Source organism: Anas acuta, chromosome 3, assembly GCF_963932015.1.
Source record: "Anas acuta chromosome 3, bAnaAcu1.1, whole genome shotgun sequence".
NCBI classification, from domain to species: domain Eukaryota; kingdom Metazoa; phylum Chordata; class Aves; order Anseriformes; family Anatidae; genus Anas; species Anas acuta.
In genome coordinates, this window is record NC_088981.1 from 73663735 (window position 1) to 73685819 (window position 22085).

The following is a 22085-nucleotide window of genomic DNA, read 5'->3' on the forward strand; positions in this document are numbered from 1 at the left end:
AGTCTTTGTGGGACCTTGTACTGAATGGGATACCGCAGTAAGGAAGCTGCCTATACAACAGGTTCTGCACTCTCACATATGACAGTTTATGTAGCTGATTTGTTTCTTTAGATGGTAAAAATGCAAGATTCTGATATGACTTTTTTCTCATGTAACATTGACTTGATTTTTGCAGAAGATTTTTAAAGTCCACCAACTTGAGTTTTTCAATAAACCTAAATTTTAAAATAGAAGTGCATTGAAAAAAAGGCCACTGAAACACTCTTTCAGCAAAAACACTCAAAAAAAGCTGCGAATTCAGAACTCCTTTGTCCAAGGTGGTTGCTGCCACTGAGTAAATCTGGGAGTTTCCTGCCAGGTAGCCTAGTCATTCCCAATAGAAGACTGAATTCTCCAGTTGATAGTTATGGATTGTGAGAAGCCAAGGAAGAAGGGAGGAATTTCAGACCACATTGTTGGCACTGATAACTCTAATCACTAATCACTATTGATCAGTTGTGCCCCAAAGAATCGTTTTTTTTTTTTTTCTAAATTATTATATAAAAGGGAAACTCAAATATGCTCTCAAAAGCCTAGCTTCTGGCTTACACTTTTTATCTCTGTAAAATTTTTCAGATACTTATAACTTTAAAATGACTGCGGTTGATGACTGCATAAAACCAAGTTCTTCGGTATATTTTCAGTACATTATACTCTCAGTTTTCATTAAGAAAGTGATAAAATATTCCTTTGGCTCTGTTTTTGAATAGAACCAGCTGTAGCTTCTCTGTTTTGTTTAGTATTTGGTTTTTCTAATATGTGCTGGACACATTAAAATTCAGCATTCAAGGATCTCTGAAACTTAATCTTTTACTTTGGAGGTTCTAACCTGGCTGCGCTACAAAAGAGAGTAGCAATCTCAGCATTGCTAAAATGGTAATAGTTCCAAGCATTAACAAAAGCAGATTTGTTGTTGATTAAAGAAACATTTTAACAATCACTTAGGATTCTATACATTTTAAGTACCCAACATTCATGCTGAGCTTTTAAAAAACACATTCTAAAGGACTACTCTAAAATCATACTAGATCAGATTTTGTGCATTTTGTTCCTTTCATGGTTCTGGGCCTGAGCATCAGATTAGAACTATGTAGGAACACACAGCTAACAACTATTCTAATTAACTGTAATTAAATGTAATGCAATTCAATTAGATATAATTAAATTAAATGCACCCATTTCTATTTAGAATATGTAATGAGAACAATACTTGTAACCAAACTCTTGTTTCCACAGAGAAAAGTAAATAAGCATTAAGAAAGCTCTTTTGTCTATTCTTTTTCCAAATCCATTAACATCAACTTGTTTTTGTTTCCTAAATAAAGTTGTTTTCTATGGTAATAGGCGTAAAGCTTTAGTCACCCCAAACTTTGTATTTGTGGTTTCATAGCTTACAGATTTCACTGTCTAGAATCTAAATAAAAGTAGCAGCTTTAATTGGATAGATGTGATTTTTTTATTATCATTATTTTATTATTTTTTCTTTTATTTCTCATATAAATGTTGCTTTATGGAATAAAGAAAGAAGAGTTTATAACATATTCAGCTGTTTATACATCTGCCAACCCTTAGAATATCCTGCTCATATTGGATAACCACTTTTGAAACATTCTGGTAATCTTTTTTTCAAGTTTTTGAGCATTGAAAGTCCTGAGTCCCTTCTTCTATTTAGTTAACTGGCAGAGTTAGTGCAAGTCACAAAAAGATATGTAGACCATATATTACACATTTAAGAAAGTTCTAGGAAGAATTTTTTTTTTTTTGAGAGCAGTAGTTTCATTGAAACATGCTATAACCAATACGATATTATATCTTGGTCTGCTTGTAAATAGAAAAACTTTTAGTTATTCAACCATCTGAAGGTTTATGGTTAGCTGAATTCTGTGTTGCATTCACCAAATCACAAGTAGACAGAGATTAGTTAGTTTTTCAAGAGTTATTTCAGGTCCTGCTCACAGAAGCTCGATGCAGGCCAGCCACCTAAGCTTTTAGACAGCTTTTAAAGCAATTTTAGCAGACTACATTAAGCACCATGTTTCCATGGCTACCATGCTCCCAAGACCACTGCTAGCTGGTTTAATGCTAGCTCAATAGTTCTACAGGAATGGCATCCTCTGAGATGGTCATGACCTTCACAAAATACCAGTCTTCACCCAGTAAACCCCTCTGAATCAAAACCAAACAAATCAACCTTCAAACAATACAACTTTAATAGAAGACCTCTCTCCACCACCAGAAATTCTGTCCTGAAAATGGAGAAATGACAGACATTTTGAAAAGTTTATTAAAGGACTTCACGGCAACTTATTTTTCATGGATAGGGCTTAGATTTAGAAAGACATGGCAAGAGATGTTATTAGATTTCATTTCACATAAATTTAATCTGGCAATGAGAAGTGCTCTGGCAGTGAGGGGCTGTTGCTATGGTGAGGTTGTGGGAGCTCCAACATTCCCCACCAACTGCCTTAAAGCAGCTTCTGTGTGAATAAGGAATGTCCTAAACAGCTGCTCTTTCTACTTGCTTAAGCTTCTCAACAAGCATTTTGGCTGGTAAGCTGGACTTTCTCATCTTAAATCATGTAGGCATCATTGGAGTAAAAATTTACTGTAGTTACATTAAGTCTGCTTTACAAGTCCAATGCTCTGTATGCAAGAACATCTGGCTTTTAAGGATATTTCAGTTTAACGGTGAAGCAGGTTGAAGTAGGTGATTGTCCCCCTCTGTCTGCCCTCACGAGACCCCACTTGGAGTACTGCATGCAGCTCTGGGGGCCCCACCACAAGACAGACATGTATGTGTTAGAACAGGTCCAGAGGAGGGCCACAAGGATAATCAGAGGGCTGGAGCACCTCTTCTATGAAGAAAGACTGAGAGAGGTGGGGATGTTCAGCTTGGAGAAGAGAAGGCTCTGGAGAGACTGCATTGTGACCTTTCAATGCTTAACAGGGGCCTATAAAAAGACAGAGAATGACTTTTTACTTAAGAAGGTGGTGATAGGACAAAGGGGGTGTTTTTAAGCTAAAGGAGGTCAGATATAAATTAGGTGTTAGGAGGAAAATCTTTATTCAGAGGCTGATGAAACACTGGAACAGGTTGCCCAGAGAAGTTGCAGATGCCCCATCGCTGAAGGTGCTAAAGAGCAGGCTGGATGAAGGGGAGGGGAGGGGAGGGAGGAAAGGGAAAGGGAGGGAAGGGAAGGGGAGGAAAAACTTTTTCAGGTGTGTGTTTGTTTATGTACAAGTTCTGCTAGCTAACTTGAAACTGATCTGGGGAGCAGGAAGAGACTACTCGTGAAAAAAAAAAAAAAAAACAAGATCAGAGCCAATTATTGGGTAAAAGATCCACCATATGTATCTGCTCCCCTTATGAGGAAGCTGTAGACTGTGATGAGGTCTCACAGAATCACAGAAGATGGTTGGAAGATCACCTAGATCACCTGGAGCCACCAAAGGTTGGCTCCAAGATCACCTAGTCCAACCTCTGACCTAACACAAGTCTTTCACTAAACCATATCACTAAGCTCTACATCTAATGCCTAACAACCCTTTTGGTAAAGAAGTTCTTCCTAATATCCAACCTAAACCTCCCCTGGTGCAACTTTAGCCCATTCCCCCTCGTCCTATCACTGGACACATGGGAGAATAGACCAATCCCTACCTCACTACAGCTTCCTTTAAAGTACCTGTAGAGAGCGATAAGGTCACCCCTGAGCATCCTCTTCTCCAGGCTGAACAATCCCAGCTCCCTCAGCCGCTCCTCGTAAAACTTGTTCTCCACACCCCTCACCAGCTTTGTTGCTCTTCTTTGGATTTGCTCAAGCACCTTGATGTCTTTCTAGTAGCGAGGTGCCCAAAACTGAACACAGTACTGGAGGTGCGGCCTCACAAGAGCAGAGTACAGGGGGACAATCACTTCCCTAGACCTGCTGGCCACACTGTTTCTCATGCAAGCCCAGATGCTGTTGGCCTTCTTGGCCACCTGAGCACACTGCAGGCTCATATTCAGCCAACTATCAACCAATACTCCCAGGACCTTCTCCACCAGGCAGCTTTCTAACCATTCATCTCCTAGCCCATAGCGCATCTTGGAGTTGTTGTGCAGGGGCAGAGAAGCCACTCCAACTACCAGTCTTGCAGCATCTCGCCCAGGTGCAGTCTCTCGCCAGCATAGTCCCTCCACAGTACGACTTCCTGATTTTCTCTAAACAACCCTAGATTTCTCATGCACATTCCCACTGTCTCTGGCCAATTTCCACCTTCCCTGGTGATAAGTTGTTCCTCGGTTTCTTGTTGTGTCCTTATCAATAGTGGATCACAAAAAGGCAAAAAGGTAACTTCCCAAGACTCATTTTGGAGGATTAGAAAGCACATATTCTTGCTGGATATGTGGGGGATAATTCTGCTGAACACGTACACCTGAGCAAGACAAGGAGTACTTATTTATGGTATGGTGATATACATATTCACGCAGTTCACAAAAAAAGGGCAGGAGTTATGTTAATGGTTTCCCAGACCTAATTATCATATTGTCCATCCTACTATTGCAGGTGCAGTAACCTCTGGTGGTTGCACTTTGGGGGCTTTCTGATGAAGGCTCATAGTTTTCTTCATCCTGTACTTCTCTCCTTTCCATTTTACACATGCTCAGTCATTGTTTAACTGCTTTATCAGTTTTGATCTTTTATAAAATCAGCTAACTTAATTACGTTGTACTTTGGGCACTGTGTTCCTTCTTCAGCCTGGATTTTATGGATAGAGATGAGCCTTTTTATCACGTTGTCCTGGGTCTGGCTGGGATGTTAACTTTCCCTGAAGCACCCCATACAGTGCTGTACTCTGCACTTGTAGCCAGAACAGCAGTGGTATCACACCAGTGTTGTTTCTGTTGCTGAGCAATACTGGCACAGCACCAGGACTCTCTCTTACCCTCCCAGTCAGCAGGCTGGGGGTGGGCAAAAAGTTAGAAAAGAACCAGGGCAGCTGACCTAAACCAACCAAAGGGATATTCCATACCATATAATGTAACACTCAGCAATAAAAGGGGAAAAAAAAAAGAAGGGAGGGGTGGGTTCTTGTTTCCCCTTTCCCCCTCCCTTTTCCCCTTTCCCTTTTTTTCCCTTTAGTTAAATTGTTTGTATAATAATACATAATAATAATAATCTGTCCTTGGTAATTATTTTTCCCTTTAATTAAATCATCCTTATCTCGACCCATGAGTTGTTCTTTCCTTTACTTCTTCCCCTCCTCTTCTGAGGAGGGGGAATGAGAGAGTGTTTGTGGTGGAGTTCAGCTGCCTGGCAAGGTAAAACCACCACACACGTGAGGCTGATACAACAATTGAGCAATTTCAGCAATCCCTTCAGGTTATTGTTACATGTTTTGTGTTTTATACTCGTTTACACAGTCTCTTCAGGGTGTCTGCAATGCTCAGGTGTCCAGCTGCACGTCAAGGACATCCCTGGCTCCCAAGGCAGTTCCCAGACTGCAGGCCGACCTCCTGGCCTGGACCCCAGCCTGGCAGACATTGCTTCTGTCAGCGTGGAGCAGCCATTTCACAACAGCATTTTCTCACAACAGCCAGGTGACCTGTGTTAGCGCTGCCATCAGGGGCACCCTGAGACCCCTGTGGTGTGACCACAGGGTCACTATCACCCTACGACCTCACAAAAGGTGGCTGGCCATAAGTGCCCTGAGCATCATACCTGCATCCAATCCAGTTGTTGGTACTTGAGAGCTCAAGGTTTTACTGCTGGAAGTTGAAAGGCGGAGGTGTTGCAGGAGGCACACGAGAAGCCCTTCTTGTTGCACGTGAGCCATTCAGATCCTTCAATAATGTTATCAAATATATATATATATATATATGTACCTCATCTGTCCTAAGTGTAGTCATGCCAAGTATAACCTATCGTAATCATATTTGCCATTCAAATAGCAATGTTTGTAGTCCATACACAGATTATTTACTGCTGCAGTACTCTAGACAGCTTGGTTGAACCTAGAAAGCTAATGTATATTTGCAGCTAGAATATTTACTTCCTGGTTCTGTCTGTAGTAGATCTACTGGTGGCACGCAAGGCGTTGAGGTCTTTCCAGTGATCCTCAAGGCAAGGGAGGTGCTGAGGACCGCAGGCTGCTGCTAACCGCCTGGCCCCAGGGCAGCCTACCCTAGGGGACGACCATCTCCATGTCGCGGCGGCCACAGGAACTATGAGCCAGCCACAGCAGGAGCAGCCACAGGAGGCCCCCAGGGACAAGACATGCCCTGTCTGCCTGGGCCATCCAATGCAGCTCGAGTGGACCCCTGCAGGCACTCCTTCTGCCTAGAATGCATCCAGCCCTGGGCTGCTGAAAGAGACATCTGCCTGCTGTGCCACAGGCCCATCACTGCAATTGTGCGCCTGGCCTGACAGCCCCACAGAAGGATGCATCACAACATGGGGCTGGGGTGGTGGCAGCAGCAGCAAAAGCAGTGGCAGAGGAGCCCCTCCAGCTATTGGTCCTGCAGTTTCTTGCCCAGGCACAGGGAGCGCAACCTTTCCATGGCATGACAACTTGCCTGAAGCTTTTCTTGGCACTTGGGGAACGACAGGCACAGACTGCCATGGTCCCCACAAGATGCCAACACTGCGGACGTATTCTGGCTTCATAGGATCCAGCAAGAGGAACTGGGAGTTGGGGACCACGTGGGCTGCCAGGCCAGGTCTCAAGCCTGAGCAGGCAGCTGGGCCTCACCTGGGGATGGGCTGGAAGTGGCAGCCACGGTTACACCATTATTAAATTATGACTTTTCCACCCTGCAAAGCCTCTGCCTGCACTTATTCCTGCATGGGTCAATGGGGGGGAGGGGGGGAAGGGGGGAGAGGGGGGGCAAACACAGACCTCTTCTGCTGCCTGCACTGCAAATTGGTTTGGGGATGTCTGCTTTTGATGGGGAATGGCTGCGGGTGGCTGGTGCCCAAGTGACACTTGGAGATGAGAAGTCATTTGGGAGATGAGAAGTCATCACGGGAATGGAAAACTGTTGGGGATGGGAGCAGCCACAAAGGTGACCTGGCCAGACTGAGAAAAAGGCTGACAACAAAAGACTCCTAAAAGCCTGCCAGAATAGAATGTCTGCCAGCTGGGGAACTGGGCCTGGCAACCTGGAGCATCTTTGGAAGGCTCTGCTGGCCTCCTGTAAGTGAGTACCTAAGGGTACCTAAGAACCGGAGACTTCCTGAAGATACCACCACCAAGGGCAAAAGCAAGGAACTGTAAGAGCAATGGACTGTCTGAGGAGGAGGAATTGCTCCGGGAAAGGTGCCATTCTCAGAGACTAGGAAGCACCAGTGTCTATCAGTGCTTTGTAATATAATGGACACAAAATACTTTTTCTAATCATATGCCAAGGCACATTTGCATATATTCTACCTTCTGTGCTTTTTTCCTCATTATGGGCACATTTATTCACAAAAATATTCTTTAACTCTGAATCCAGGATCTTTGCAAAATTATTTCTTTCAAAATATGGACTTCATCACTTTGTAGTCTCATATACACATATTCATGTTGGGTTGCACACTGGACAGCATTTGTAGCGCTTAAAAAAAAAAAAAGAAAAAAGAGAGAGATGCATATGAATTAAATACACTTTCCTCATGTTGTTTATAGATAGCACAGGTAGCACACATCACCTACTAGAGAGTTTTCCAGCGTTTTTCAATACAGGCCCATTTTCAGTTGATTGTAATTTTGTCATAATTTAAATACAGCTTAACTATGAAAAAATTACACATCAGGTGTGTGCCATAGGCTGAGGATTATGTTCTTTTGTTTTCAAAGGTAAAATGCTTCATTTGTTTCTGACAAGGCTTGAGAAAACTCACTTCTTTGATTAACCATCTGCATCGGTCTTAGAACTTAACGCACCTCAGGCATATCCTCCACCTTTTCTACAAGTCTCCATAGGTACACGGCTACCTTACAAGCCTGGGGGAGAGCAGGTAGGTATATTATGCAGCCTCACAATAGAGGCTCTAGCTACTTGTAAAATAAATAAATCCTAAACTTTCCACAAAGTTTCTATCTATGCTGAAAAGGACTTGCTCTGCAACTGTTGCAGATCTTGCTTGTACCAAGCACAGGCATCTGTATTTAAAGAAAACATATCTTTCTGTCAACTTCTCAGCTGTCATCCCTACTATTGGTTCCAAAGAATGTGGGTGAGGCTCCTGATTTGAACAAAGAACATCACTGAAAGCCTAAAGACAGTTTGGAAGGACGTGTCGATTTGGCCATGGAACATGGGAAAATGTCAGTGGAGGGTCCAGAATGTGTTCAATTTAGTCTACCATTAATGTACTGCATGTGCTCAAAGTGGCCAAATCAGGTATGAGCAGGAAAAGTTATTTTTAACTTTTTCAAATTTCTGCATACTTGACTATCCTATTTTATTTTCATTTTTATTTTTTTTTTCTATTAGTAAACTGTCTTTTTACATGCATGCCAGTACATATGAGAAGATTGAGCCTATCCTGGCATACAAATCAAAGCTTCCTTCCAAGCCAAACAAAATAATGATAAAAAATGCACTGTTTGCTTACCCCACCACCACCACTCCTGGTAGGGGTATATACACTGAAGCAGCAGTGCAGATAACCTTATGGGCACAAGGCCCATACATTAGGAAAGACACAAACCCAAGAGCAAGTTTACGTTCAACACCTGCTTCCACCTCTGAGATTAGCATTAAATTGATGTTTATTGGACACACTCAAAAATTCCTTGCTTCCTACAAGTTATTTTGAAATTTCTGATGAATTACCTTATACTGCCATGACCAAAATCAGTCATCTTTCAGGCTGACTGTAACTGTCATAATGGACACTGCTATCTAGAAGTTTTTTTCTAATGCTAACGTCAAGAAAACCAATAACCAGCTACAGAAGTTAGTATTAACAAAAACTGTTGCCCCTCAAACTCCAAGAGATGATATATATCAACAAGTTGTCTCAAAAAGCAATTATAGCTTCATTCACTATAGCTCAAGAGATTCTTACTGAAACAAGAAACTGTAAGGGTATTACTATCTGCATTCATTCAAATGGTAAGACTGAGCCATGTTTTAATTGTCTTCCTACTGCTACTGTAAAGGTTCCTGCAAGAACCAAGTAGTTTTTATGAAGTGCATTTATGCATTCTACAGAAGTCGCTACCAAGGCATGCCAAAATTTTAGGGGGATCAAGTTGTGTATGCTTGTAGCGACTGTGGAGTTTTGTTTGTTCTTCCAGAGATACTTATAGATGTTTACATATAGCTCCCAATCTTTGGATTAAAACATGTAAGTAAAATAGCACCACACATTCACATCTAGGTTATAGAAAATATACAAACAGTTTTGTTAATTAAACTAGTCCATGGATTTTTTTTTATTTTATTTTCATGCATTTCCTATAGTGCAATTACCTCTGCTTTCTCCAGTCCACACTTTCTTCAGTCATTTTCCCTGCAAAACCTCTGTTTTCCCCACAATCTTTAAAATTACCTATCTCCCTCCTTGCTTCCAGACACGCATTAACTTCTGCCATCCCCAAACCAGCTCCAAGCTGCCTGGATATTGACTGGTCACCAGTACAAATGCACTGTTTGGCTAAGCAGGAGATTAGTGCTTCCTCTTAGTGGACTGCTGAGCTAAATACTTATTTGGTTCTCACCTGTATCCAGCTTCTGATTACAGTGTCACTGCATGCTCTGCCACTTTAGGTAACTCAGCTGAAAGGCTAGAATCATACCAAGCACCTTGCAGGCACACAGCACGATCACAGACTTCGTAAGAGTCAGGCTAAAATATTCCACATGAAAATTAATCACTGAACTTACAGCAATGCATAAAAAAGTAAAAATAACTTTCAAGCTTCTTATATATTAGGGTGACTACAAGAAATGATAATAGGGTAAAAGCAAAAACAGAATACTATTGCCACCACTATGTTAAATAAATAAATAAACCCTGTTCCTTAACTGTTGCCAGATTCTCCTCTGCTCAAAACTGTAGCTGTGACCGGGACTTCTGTGGTTCATATGTAGCTGTTGTACAAAATGTGTTACAAAGGAGTCAAGCTAGTTCTGAGGCATGACAAGATGAGTTATGTCCCCCTCAGCTAGGAGTGACCTATTATACTCTATTCATAAATTTACTGTAGTAAATTTACTCTTGCCTCACTCTCCTCTTCTCTAGGCTGAACAAACCATGTGAACAAAGCCACTCCTCATATGTCTTCCCCTTTATACCCTTCACCATATTTGTTGCCCTTGCTCTGGATGCTAACAGTTTTATGTCTTTTTTATCTTGTAGTGCCCCAAACTGCACAAAAATACTTGAGCTCAGTGTAGAGCAGAATTGAACAATCACTTCTTTCAACTGGCTACCAATGCTGTGCTTGATGAACCTCAGGTTACAGTTGGCCCTTTTGGCTGCCAGAGCACACTGCTGACTCATATTCAACTTGCTGTCAAACAGAACCCCCAGTTTCCTGTGTATCCTCTGTCAGAGGATTTAACTTCTTTTATATCTTGATTTACATCTATAGTGCTATCTATACACCCAGAGTAAAAATAGCTAGATGTAACCATTTGCAAGAAAGAATATGGTTACTGTTTGGGTTGAATGAAGCATAAGAAGTAGGATTCATCTACCCTTTAAACACTTCATCTTCTCTACCATAATATATTCTTAGATTCATTGAAGTGAGATCAACAATCAAACCATAAACAATTGCCTAAAAGAGTCAAAATATAATGCTTGTCTAATTGCCTCTCTTCTTAGACCACAGGAAAAGGCTACACAATGATTTGATACCAAATATTTATTAAGTTATAGAAACTAGATCTTAATGACCTAGAATCTTCTGGAACAGAAATAAATGCATAAATAAATAATGAAAAATCTGCCATATATAAACGCCTTAAAAAAGACAGAAAAATAAAGTAAAGGCAAGCCAAAGATGGAAACATCACTGTATGGATGGTGGTTATGAAAACAAAACAAAACAAATGTTATTTACCAAATGTGAAAATCTTTCTTCAAAAGAGAATGAAATAAATATGTCTAGACACACCAAACGCAAAAGCTGAGTCATTAACAGGTCCATGAGAAGTGTGCTGTGGCAGATGTTTTCCTCTGACTAGTCAAGCAATGCACTTGGAGCAAAAATATTAATGCAATTTCTAAATAGTAACAGTTACACCAAAAGATGGTTACACCATCTTTTTTACACTTATTAAAAAAATGCATAGCGTTTCCATATGAGTATTGTTATATCATCTGTCACCAAAAGTTCTAATAGTTTTCAATGTTTGTGCTTTTTCTTCCACTTCTCTCTGAATTAAATAACTCATGATTTGTCCTACATTCTGGCATAAATGAAAGAAGCTCACTTGTGGTTTTTTTTTTTTTTGTTTGTTTTTAGTATTTTTGTTTGTTTGTTTTTCCCTCCCAAATTTACTCCTATTAGCTAAATGAACACTTAATCCAAAGATCCAAAGATAGAGTGGAAATTCATATTACTGGCTGAAGTAATTCACGCCACATTGGCAGTGTAAATGGTAATGTCACTACTGTAATTACAACAATATGGAAATAGAGTAAGATTTTGTCGTGGTTTAACCTGGCTGGCAGCTAAACACCACACAGCCATTCACTCACCCTCCCCCCTTCCTCTCTGGGATGGGGGAGAGAAACAGGAAAGTGAGGCCCATGAGTTGAGATAGACAGTTTATTAAGACAGGAAAATAATAATAACAACAATAATAATATAATAACAATAATGATGATAATAGCACTATTACTAATAATGAGTACAAACAAGTGATGCACAAACAAGTGATACACAATGCAGTTGCTCACCACCCACTGACCGATGCCCAGCCTAACCCCGAGCAGTCCGGCCACCCTCCCCCAGCTAGCCACCCCTATAAATTGTTTAGCGTGAAGTTAGATGGTATGGAATACCCCTTTGGCTAGTTTGGGTCACCTGTCCTGGGTCTGTCCCCTCCCAGCTCCTGCTGCACCCCCAGCCTGCCCATTGGCAGGACAGAGCAAGAAGCTGAGACGTTCTTGGCTTGGTGTAAGCACTGCTCTGCAACAATTAAAACATTGGCGTGTTATCAGCACTCTTCTCATCCTAAGCCAAAGCATAGCATTCTACCAGCTACTAGGAATAAAATTAACTCTGTCCTAGCTGAAACCAGGACAGATTTGAAAGGAAAAATAAAGATCAGTTTTACCCACACAATAGTAATTCCCCTACTCCAGTCTGTGATGGGATCCTCTGAAGAATTATTTTAAATGCTACACAAGAAAGGGAGACTGCAGGGAGAAAATTCAGCTATTTATCGAGATATAACTTCATGGTTAAGAAATAACTCATGAGGGGAAGCAAGTATGAGATGCTGATCTACAAAATCATGAGTGACATAGAGTGAATGGTGGTTGACTCTTCACTTTATCTTCCCAGATAAGCACTAGGGAACATCAATAAAAGTTGCCAGCAGTCGTGTTAATAAGAAACAAAAGAAGATGACTTCACATATAATGGTAATAGAATTGTGGAGCTAAAAGATTATTTATTTAATTATTTACTTTAAGAGAAGACTGGACAAGGGGAGCCTGGAAGAGAAAGAGAAGCCCTGTAAATATTAGTAAATAGGCAACCTGTTTCAGTGTAGAAGATCCCATGAGCTGGAAATAGGCAATGGAAAAGTAGTTACTGGACTCACTGTTATGGGCCATGTTATTGCTCTTCTCTTAAAACCAGATTTTGTCCAATATTTGAAACAGGATTCTGGCCAAGATGAAGATCTGGGCTGTTAGTGTGAACTATTAGGTATAACTATTTTGCAATATGTAACAAAATACTTTCTTAAAATTATAAAGCTACAACAATTTGAACAATCTTGAACTATTTCATTACAGCTAAATAAATTACAAATAAAGAAGAATATATTGCAATAAACTTGTGTGTGTGTGTCAAAATCAATTTTAGACATTTATATGGAACAAATCATGCTGATCCAGTTTTGTGGTAATAAACATCCTCACTTCTTGGAAGCATGGCAAGAACCTTCTTTTATTCATCCAACTAGCTGTATTGTAATCAATAGAACTGAAATCACTCAAGATCACAACAGAAATCACTGGAGCTGCAGTGGCAGAATTAGACCAACTTTGTTTCAACAAAGAAAGCAGACAAGAAGACAAAGTTAGCTCAATGTCAGAGTTATTTTCTAAACAGCTCATATGAGACCTAAAATTTTATCTGTGGAACTTGGATCACATACCCACTGTCATCAGCTGAGCTATTCTAATACTTACAGAAGCTAACAATCTGGCCTCATCCCTTTACTGCCACCTGCTACTGGCATGAAGCTGAATCAGCTTTATGAATGTAAATTGTTCACATTTCTTTGCATTCTTTGCACAATCTTTTGAGAAATTGTACCTATTTAAAATCATGGAAAATTTAAATATACATGGTGAACACAGGAATATGCCTCAGTTATATTGTTTGTAACAATAGAGAAAGCACTATATACAGAGAACTAAAATAACATTTTTTTCAATTTGTTATGAAATTCATGAAATATTTCCCACCTAATTCACTTCTGCTGTGATACTGAGAATATAATGAGGCATTTCTATATGCCTTAAATGACTAATTGACATGGAGAAGGTAATGTGCAGTTTCTGTAGTTTCCACCAGACGCTGGTATCTGCAGGCACTACTATAACTGTTCCTCTATGGAGAAAGCTCTTGAATTCACCACAGTTCATAAAATAAGTTTGTAGATAAACTATTTTATAACTATTCCACAAAATCAAAAAATATGTATTCTACTTTTCAAACAGGCATAGAGGAAAAAAAATTCTATGGACCTTAATTTGTGATAAAATTATTTGAAGTTTCAATCCCATTCTTCTGACATATAAAATAGCTGTGGATAATTTACTTCATCAAAGGCCATTGTGAAAACAATTAAATATTTACCCTATTAAACAGCTATGCAGTTATTTTGGTTTTGTAGATTTATATTTAAACACTGAGAAATCTTTTTGGACCCTCTTCTCTTTCATTTCAAAGACATTTAGAATGGCTTTGAAGTAATTGTTTTATGTGAAAAGTTCCAATGAAGAAATGAATATATATATATATATATTTAGTTTTATTTTTTCACTTATTTTGAATATGAAATTAGAGTACGGGAGGGGAGGGTGAAAAAGATCTTTCCATCAATATCTGGAAACACTCTTCTCTCACAGGTACTGTAAATTTGTCCTCTATTACTTATATAGCCATTATCAAGTGCTAGAGAAGTCTTTGTTTTACTTTTCAGGCAATTGTTATTTTTCTTAGTAGCAGATACCATGATATAATCTTATCCTAAAAAAATCCATCTTTACAGCAATGTTCTTAGTCTAAATGCTGGCTGTTCTTTTTCAGTCTCAACTATTGACCCACCTTATGATAACTTACATAGGCTTAATTGTCAAGTTTTGAAATGTTGAATAAGAGTTGAATCTCTCAGAAAGAACTGAAACAATGCAGCAATTCTCTTCTAACACTTGGGCCTAACTACAGAAATCATAAGTTTTGACTGTTTTTGTTAAAATATTGCCAACATGATTCCTACATATTTTTATAAATAGGGTAATACTACCAAGGATAAAGTTTACTTTTAGATGTGTGCCAAACAAAATATATCCCTCTGAGAAGACTGTTCCCGGCTTCAGAAATTAGCATGTCTACACGAGAATTATAAATTGATATTAAAAAATATTACAGAAAATGAATTTCTAATTTCTATTGTCTTGTCTAATTTAACCCAACTTCTTATTTCTAAAAGCATTTTATGGATGAAATTGGAAATAGAGGTCAAAATGACTTTCATTCTTCTGTTATCTTACTAATAGATAAGTTAGTTTCTATTAGTAAGTATTAGTTAGTATCTAAGGACAGAGAAATAGATCTTCCAGTTTCCATTTTGAAAAGCACTGCAAGGACTAAGTTTCCCCTTTTTCCCCCTGTTTTAGAATGGCCATAAAGGAAGGACTTCTGGGGCCATATGAATATTGCATCATGCGAAGACCTCTTCTGCAAATATAGGCTGCTATAGAACATCCTAAAGGACTCCTGCGTCTTAGATAGGGGCTTGCAATTTCTGACCTTTTCTCTAGTAGTGGATTCAACAGCCAAAGCCACCAACAGCGAAAAGTGAGATATATAGCGATGGTTCAGATAAAATGAGTAGAATATGGTTTATTTTTAAAAGTTAGAAGACAGCAGCAAGCAGTTGTAAGCAAAATACTAAAATTTAAGATATAGAATTTATGCTTTTTAATGTTTTCTGCTTGACATAAATAAAGTTCATATTGATTTCTATAATGGTGTGCATTTTTTTTCATATGGTTGCATGGGAAGTAATTTTTCTGTCCTGCAAATATTAAGATTCATTTTTTTCCTTCTGTTTCTGTATGATATATAAAGATTGAGCTTGCTTCTAAGTATCTACGTTAGTAACAAAGAAAGCTATTTGTTTAAAGATCTATTAATTTCATTTTTTTTAATGCAGTTAAACTTTCTAAGCAAAAAATAAAAAGTAAAAAGCATTCATACCATGAAGAACTTCACATTAAAAGGACATTAAACATTTTTTTTTTTTAAGCATAAACCCTTTTTTGCAATCCATTCATTGTGAGTAAAATAAGTGTGTTCTTTCTTTCTTTCTTTCTTTCTTTCTTTCTTTCTTTCTTTCTTTCTTTCTTTATTTCTTTCTTTCTTTCTTTCTTTCTTTCTTTCTTTCTTTCTTTCTTTCTTTCTTTCTTTCTTTCTTTCTTTCTTTCTTTCTTTCTTTCTCTGTTTGCTATTCCAGGAAAATTATCATTGCTCTATCTATAGATTCATGTTTTTACATATGCAAACAGTGAACTTTCAAAACAGGTTTCAAAATTACAGTGTATTTTTCTCATTTTTTGTTTGTTTTTGACATTAGTGAACACTGTGATTTTTCAGTTTCTATCTTGAAAAATAAATCTTTATTTTTGAACTTTCATATATTTTTATTATTATTTTTTTTTGTTAACAATAAGAGCACAATGGAAAAAGTTTGTGAATTTGATGTTGGCTTTCAAGAAGTTGGTACTATTTGAAACTGTAAACTAAATTATTTCAGAAGAGATTTAAAATGGGTATAATCTACATATAAATTGGTTTTAGAACCAAAGGGGGCCTGCAGTCAGTATATATTATGTTAAGATTCTATCACATTGTCTAATGGATTAGATTTTATTAAGTACTATAAAACAGCATGAGATGTTTTCAACAGAAAGCAAATTGAACTGAAACAGATAATTAATTACTGTAACTCATTTTTTCAACACAGCATAGACACAAACGCATTGGTTATACACGTGTATATTACATATTGCATCATAAAGCTGTCAGCATAAATTTTTGTGTACCTAAAATAATCAATATACTTTTTCTTCAATGTTTTAACATTTTTGAATCACAGTTTGCATGCACAGAATCACTTTGTCTTGTTGGAGTAAATGAACTCTTTAACATTTTCCATATTAAAGGGCTTTTCTATAGTTACTAAAATGCCACAGAACTATGTCAATTAGGTCTGTGGCACAGAGACTGTAAATCTAACTTCAGCCTCATGAGGAATGTCCAACAGCCAAAATTGTACCAAGAATCTTTGGACAAGGAACCCTGAGAATTACTTAGGTCATACTGCACTGATATCGGAAAAGACTTTTGTGAAGTTATTTATTTAGAGAAGTTTTAGTTTTAAAATAGTTGGAAAGAAGATTCCTATCAAATCTAATCACACCATCTTTGCAAAAAAAAAAAAAAAAAAAAAAAAAAAAAGACTGAAATCTGTAAATAAAATTACCTTTCATTACTTGGATGGCTTAAGAAAAATGTGAGAGAACTTCCTAGTGACATCCCAAGCAGATGAAAAGTTCAGCACTTCAGATATAAGATTCTTACAAATTTGAAATAGGGCATGTTCTTCTGTGGAGAGAACACAAATTTCTTTCTGAAATCAGACTTTGGGTTCAGAACAGGACACACCTGCTCCAGAAATGACGGGAGAGCATACAAACAGAAAGCCTATTGTATTAAGGCTCTCACCCCAGTAACAGTTTTTATTTTTTATTTTCTTTTTTCCCTCCAGATACAAATTATTTATAAAAATACAAAATTAGTCTTCTATATTATGTTTCTTTAAGCATAACTTGACTATATAACCCTTGCAAATTAAATTTATGCTGGTCTGAAGTCTACTATATATATATATATTTGCAGTCGTGTATTGTTTCCTAAGACAACTGAACATTAATTTATTCAAACCATATATAAAGCAACCACATACCCTTTTTCTGAACTAGTTCATGGTACATAACTTCTCCTTCTGTATTCATGTTGCTCAGCCATAACCTTCTCAAACATCACAAGCTACTAAAAAATCTCAGAAGACATCTGTTTGTTGTGTAAATAGCACAAGCAAAACACCAAATGGAACTCCATCCAAATGAGCAGTCACTTGTAGTCATCTATCTATGGTGCTTTTGAAATGACTCATGTTATAAATATTAATATCCTGACAAAATATTGCATTCTATCTTACTTGGAAAACCATATTTACACTCAAAAAACACTGCTACAGTCTCAGATGAACATACTTTACTTCCAGACATAGTCTGCAATGTTTCCTTGTTTTGTAAATTCCATTCCTAACATTGCAACTACTATCCACTGCTGCTCATTTCAAATGTTTAATATTTTCTTTGCTAAGAAAGTTCCCCTTGCAAGAAAATTCATCTTCAGAAACCCTCAAGTCTTTGCAAACATAGCACTTATGGCTGTTATCTCCACAGTTACTAGCTTAAAACTAAAAAGTTTATTCAAATTGGGTATTTCTATAAGAAATGTGGAAGCTGGGCTCAGTCTCTGCCATCAGACTCATGAAGTAACTTTCCTGATATGAAAACCAGGGAAAAATGAGAGCTATAGTCTCTTGGAAACCGGCTTGATGTACTACAGTTGCAAGAACAAAGATTTATATTAAAGAGAAAGAAGAAAGGAATCACAGGAATTTTCCCACCAAGTTGGGGGAAAATTGTTGATCTGCTGGAGGGTAGGAAGGACCTGCAGAGGGACCTGGACAGGATAGGTAGATGGGCAGAGGCCAATGGGATGAGGTTCAACATGGCTAAGTGCTGGGTCCTGCACTTCAGCCACAACAACCCCATGCAGTGCTACAGGCTCGGGGCAGAGTGGCTTTATAGCTGTGCAGAGGAAATAGATCTAGGGGTGTTGATTGATACTCACCTGAATATGAGCCAGCAGTGTGCCCAGGTCACCAAGAAGGCCAATGGCATCCTGGCTTGTATCAGGAATAGTGTAGCCAGTGACCAGGGAGGTGATTGTCCCCCTGTACTCTGCTCTGGTGAAGCCTCACCTCAAGTATAGTGTTCAGTTTTGGGCCCCTCACTAAAAGAACATCGATGCCCTGGAACATGTCCAGAGAAGGGCTATGAAGCTGATGAAGGGCCTGAAACACAAGTCCTGTGAGGATCGGCTGAGGGAACTGGGGTTGTTTAGTGTGGGGAAGAGGAGGCTCAGGGGAGACCTTATTGCTCTCTGTAACTACCTGAAAGGAAGTTGTGGGGAGCTGGGGGTCAACCTCTTCTCACAGATTGGACTGGAGGGAATGGCTTCAGGTTGCTTCAGGGGAAGTTTAAGTTAGAAATGAGGAGACATTTCTTCTCAGAAATAGTAGTCAGGCATTTGAACTGTCAGGCCCAGGGAAGTGGTGAAGTCACTGTCCCTGGGAGGGTATAAGGAAAGCCTGGACTTTGTGCTTTAGTGGGTGACATTGGTGGTAGGGGGATGGTTGGGACAGATGAGGTCTTTTCCAACCTTAATGATTCTATGATGCTATGAATAATAGACTGATAGTGTTCATAACCTCCTGCTTGGCAGTGGAATTCTGAATATCTTAACTCCAACCTCTGTCTTTCTTGGTTTTATCCATTGCATTGAACATCAGAATTAATTTTGTTTTGCAAAAAAATGGCTGAAGGACTCAATGATTAACTGAATAATTCAGCTTAATTATAGACAAACACTTTCAGAAAAACATGGGTCTATAAAGAAGATATTTTTTAGTCTTTTAGATTAAAAGTACAAAACTGTAAACAGCCCCTGCATGCACATTGCATAATATTCAGGTCTGTGTGAACTGGGCATTTACTTATAATTAAGTTCAGTATACATAAAAAAAATCTTAGAGGTTGCTTTTCTATCTTATACAGAGGCTTTTTAGCTGTTTCAGTTAAAAATAACTACTATGAAATACAACAGTTGTGACTCCTTACCTCTTTGTTTCTTTTTCTTTTTGCCTGATCTGTTCCTTTCCATTTCTGTACTCCATTAGCAGGAATAAAAATAAAGCGGTCCAGTAAACTCAAGTGAAATACCTGAAATAACAGAGAAAATCTTTAACAAAGGTAAATGGTTTTCTATGCACTGTAAAAGAAATCATCTTCTGAGGGGCTTAGAATTCTCATTCCTTGGGCAAGGTCTCCTCTTATTGCAATAATGTGTATATTTATTGAAGTAAATACAAACAGTGTGGTTTATCAACTTATCAACTCTGAATATCATTGCTTTTCAACAGTGATAAAAGAAGTTGGTCATTTGGATGGAATATTCTCCATGGATTAGACTTTTTCTGTTGTAACAAAATTAGCTAAAGTTCAAATAAAAATAATTATCTTAAAAAAATAAAATTAATAATAACAACAGAATCACAGAATGGTTTAGGTTGGAAGGGACCTCTGGAGACCATCTAGTCCAGACCACCTGCTCAAGCAGGGTACCCTCAAGTACATTATCCAGGACTGTGACCAGACAGCTTTTGAATATCTCCAGGGAAAGAGACTCCACTACCTCTCTGGGCAACCTGTTCCTGTGCTCAGTAACTCTCACAGTAGAGAAGTTTATCCTCATGTTCAAATGGAACTTCCTGTGTTACATACACCTCTCATTGTTGGGCACCTGTAAGAAAATTTGGGCCCCATCTTCTTGACACCCTCCCTTCAGATACTTGAACACATTGATCTTCCTAGCCTTCTCTTCTCCAAGCTAAAAAAGCCCAGCCCCCTGAGCCTTTCCTCATATAAGAGATGCGTTAGTCCCTTAATCTTTTTAATTGCCCTTTGCTGGACTCTCATGTAGGAGTTCCATGTCTCTTTTGTAATGGGCAACCCATTACAAAGGATTACCTCTCTCAATATGCTGGAAGTACTCTTCCAAATGCACCCAGATACCATTAAGGTCACATTGCTGGCTCATGGTCCATGCTTGTCCACCAGGACTCTCAGGTCTTTCTCTGCAGAGCTAATTTCCAGCAGGTTAGCCCCGAGCCTGTACTGGGGTTATTCCTTCCTAGGTACAGGAGGACCCTGCACTTGCCTTTTCTGAACTTCAAGAGGTTCCTCTCTGCCCATCTCTCCAGAATGTTAAGATCCTTCTGAATGGCAGCATAGCACTTTGGGCTATCCTCCCAGTTTTGGGTTATCAGCAAACTTGCTGAGGTTGCACTCTGTCCTTTCATCCTGGTCATTGATGTATAAGTTAAAGAATACCAGACCCAGCACTGATCCCTGGGAGACTTCTATTCACAGTCCTTGTTAGCTGTACCCAGAGCATCACCCAATGGAGCCCTGTTGCTGGGTTACAAATACTTCAGGTCAACCACTCAGCCAGTGGAATGGCCCTCCTCCAGGAAAGGGCCCGCCCTGCACATGCTCCCACAGAAACTGCAGCCCCACACTCTAGTCACTTGAGGTCCCTAGGACTGCCTTTTGTGGTTGCATGTGCTCACCATTACTGCTGGTCCTGCCTATGCCCCATCAGCTACTCTTGCACGAGCCGCCTGCCCACGGCAGGTTTCCCTGGCTCAGGAACACCCACTGTACACAGAAGTACCCTACTCTACTGCAGAATGTGCCCACAACAGAACTCATCAGCTTGATGATACATATTTCCATTGTTGATAAAAACTGTTACATGTCTGTGAACAGTATGTGTTATCTCAATTATCCTTTTTTTGTTTGTTTCTTTTCCTCTGAACTTAATAAAATTCAGGAGATTAACATTCTTTCAGACAAATCTGTCCCATGACACATTCTTTATAGATACTGCCATAAAATAGTAGCTGCATTTATAAGTAACTTTTAAAGTTTTATGTTCTCCTGGTTTCGGCTAGGATAGAGTTAATTTTCCTCCTAGTAACTGGTGAGGTGCTGTGTTTTGGATTTAGGATGAGAATAATGTTGATATCACACAGATGTTTTAATTGTTTCAGAGCAGTGCTTACACTAAGCCAAGGACTTTTTAGCTTCTTGCTCTGTTCTGCCAATGGACAGGAGCTGGGAGGGGACAGACCCAGGGCAGCTGACCCAAATTGGCCAAAGGGGTACTCCATACCATCTGACATCATGCTGAAGAATTAACGTGGGGGGACTGGCCAGGGTGGGGGGACTGGCTGCTCGGAGATAGGCTGGGCACTGGTCAGCAGGTGGTGAGAAATTGCATTGTACATCACTTGTTTTGTATACATTATTATTAGTAATACCATTATCATTATTGTTATTTTTCTTTCTTTTCTGTCCTAATAATCTATCTTTATCTTAATCCACAGGCTTTCATTTACTTCTGATTCTTTTCCCCACCCCAGAGAGGGAGGGGGAGTGAATGGCTGTGTCATGCTGAGCTAGCAGCTGAATTAAACCACAACGTGTCAACACTTTAAATATATTACAGTAAAGAATTATATTTTATATTAAAAAGACTTTTTATTTTTACCATGTTTGAGAGTGTATATATATGTGCAAACATAAACAAACAAAAATATGCAAGAATAATATGGAAGGTGTTCGTTGTGGTCTGTGTGTGGGGAATTAGATGATTTTTTATGACCCTTCCAACAC